Source organism: Pararge aegeria, chromosome Z, assembly GCF_905163445.1.
Source record: "Pararge aegeria chromosome Z, ilParAegt1.1, whole genome shotgun sequence".
Taxonomy (NCBI): Eukaryota; Metazoa; Arthropoda; class Insecta; order Lepidoptera; family Nymphalidae; genus Pararge; species Pararge aegeria.
Window position 1 is genome coordinate 25,282,664 of NC_053208.1, and position 2,533 is coordinate 25,285,196.

A 2,533-nucleotide genomic window follows, 5' to 3' on the forward strand; every position below is an offset into this window, starting at 1 on the left:
GGCGATGTGTGTATTGTCGTGGTATATTTATTCATTTATTTATAATAACTTAACTGACGCAGTGCAACTTCTAGAAGCTAACCCAAACTATTATTTTATTCAAGAGACCCTTTTTTAATGAACATTATAACCTACATTCAGTAGTCGTCAACCAATGGTATCCGAATCCCTTCGGCACCACACTCGTCAGTCGTCAGTAGCTGAGTGAATCGCGGCCATTGTACACGTCTGCCCAAGCTCAGTTAATTATAATATTAGTAATATCGAAGTCCTAGTGATTGTTTCTGCATTATATTAACAGCGCAGTAGAGCGCCGATTGAGAATATGCATAAAGTGCTGAAGGTAAGTAAGTACCAATTAAGTAATAAATCTTTTTAAAACGAACTCATTGTTTCTGGCGTCACATCAGCGGCATGCGCAGTGCGCTCTCGCTGCAAGCATACATAGACAACCGGTGCACGGTTGGTGCAGTGGAAAAAAAGAATCTCAATTGTCCTTGACTTTTGTTCTGCTGCACCAGCGTTATGTTAACGGCTGCATCCAAATGTAGTTGTAAAAGGCGTTAAAAACGCGTTAAGTAGGTGGCATCATTAATAAAATACGCTTCCCAAAAGTAATTAAGAGATTAAGCGCTTAAATTAGTGCGTTATGTGCGTTTGAAACAGAAACCGCTACTCTTGTTAAACTCATTTCGAATTTCATGAGTTGTTATAAATTATTTACAGTAAAAAAAAAAGGATGAAAGCAAGAACTTTAAGTCGAAAATTTTAGTCCATACGAGAGTTTTAGTACATTTAGAACGAGTTTAAAGTTAATTACGTATAATTAACATCGTTTAATGCGCTTATTGACGAGCTGAAGCTCTTTAATGTACAAAAATCGGGAGCCTAGCTTAGTTAGTGTCTTATTATCAACCCATTACAGCCCACTTCAGGGCACGGGTCTCCCTCTAGGAATAAGAAAGATTTAGGGTTTACTCCACCACGCTGGACTGGCCAGGTGCGGAGTCATACCGAACATTATGGATAACTCTCAGGCTAACAAGGTTTCCTCATGGTGTTTTCCATGAGGAAACCTTGCGTGTTTTTTTGCGTTGTATTTAAATTTAATCTATCCATCTAAAATGATTGGTTGGTTGTTTCCAGTGGCCGTCTGTATGGCGTCAGAGAGAAAAGACTGGTTCTTCTGGTTGAAGAGATTCGGGTCTTAATCAAAAGATACGCTCAGATACTGGCCGAGCAAGAGATGGTAAGAAAGATTCAAATATTGGAGACGTATTAAGCCTACGTTTGTAGCGAAACAAATAAATGACAAACTCAGCTCAGCTTACGTACGTTGACCATACTTGGAGTAATGTTTAAGTTCAACTATAAACATCTTAACCGGAGAGTTTTCAGCTCTATCGGGTCTGTCGAGTTGCCGTGATACACGCAACCCATACTGATATTATAAATTCGTATATGGACGTTTATTGGTTGGTTGGTATTGCTTGCATATACACCAATGCAAGATTTAACGATTTATACAACCTATGCAAAATATCTTATATTATATTTATATCCTCGAGAAGGAAGTGGGATACTTTGACGTGAAAATAAACCCTGGTAACGAATCTGAACAAGTCACGGGTATCAACTAGTTGCAGATATAAAGACGCTCTACGACAATTAGGTAGATAGTTGGAGAAGTTGTTTAACCGGTTTAATTTCTTACAGAATGCGCGCAGGGTAGAAGATCATCCCGCCAGCCAGCCAACTTAACGACCCACCTTAGCAACGAGTACATTAACTGAAGCAAAACGAAAATATTATCTCTTTTTCTGGATATCCAGTAAGCCTTTGACTGCGTATACATGCCTGCAGGTACAATAATGTGATCTTTATGACATAGCCTCACAATTAATATGTAAATATATTTTATATTCGCATCATAAGAGCCTGTGATATTCCTACATAAATAAGAAACATTTGAAATGTGAATTTGAACAGATTGAAATGAAATAGCTATGTACTAATTAATTATTTATCAACTTAATAAATAAACGTTGCAAAGCGAGAGTTTGGGTTTTATTTACATTCTACAATTTGAATGCGAATGCTAAAAATAGTCTACCTCAAAACTGTGCAGCTGCGACTTTAGTTATTTTATTATGCGTCTAAAACACCGCTCGCATCATATTTAGTTTTTATGTTCTTTGAAAAAACAGTTAGTAAAATATTAATTTTTTCCTTATATATTAGTTTCAAGACTTTTAGCCTTGAGAGCATAGACCCATCAAGCTGCTCTTGTTTGGTAGGCTTTAACGATTGTTTAAATCAGATGTTAGTGAAAATAGAAGGAACCGACAGCCTCCGAATTAAATATGTATCAGGAATGTATTTAAATATAATATGAAGACAAAATTTCTCGCTCATGTAGCCCGTTGAGGCACATACTAACCACTACAGAAACAAGGCAGTCTTTTAAGTATTCATCAGTACCTTTAAAATGAAAACGGAGATGATGAGGACTAATAGAGACACCTTTTTCAAA

The 2,533-nt window shown here is 36.9% G+C and overlaps 1 long non-coding RNA gene across 1 annotated transcript; it reads left to right on the forward strand.

Moving 5' to 3' along the window:
- The first annotated feature begins 241 nt into the window (after window positions 1-241).
- Window positions 242-1,775, forward strand: LOC120635977. Its single transcript, XR_005659322.1, has 3 exons — window positions 242-343; window positions 1,147-1,249; window positions 1,717-1,775. It is a non-coding gene; the product is annotated as an uncharacterized LOC120635977 (long non-coding RNA).
- Window positions 1,776-2,533: the final 758 nt, after the last annotated feature.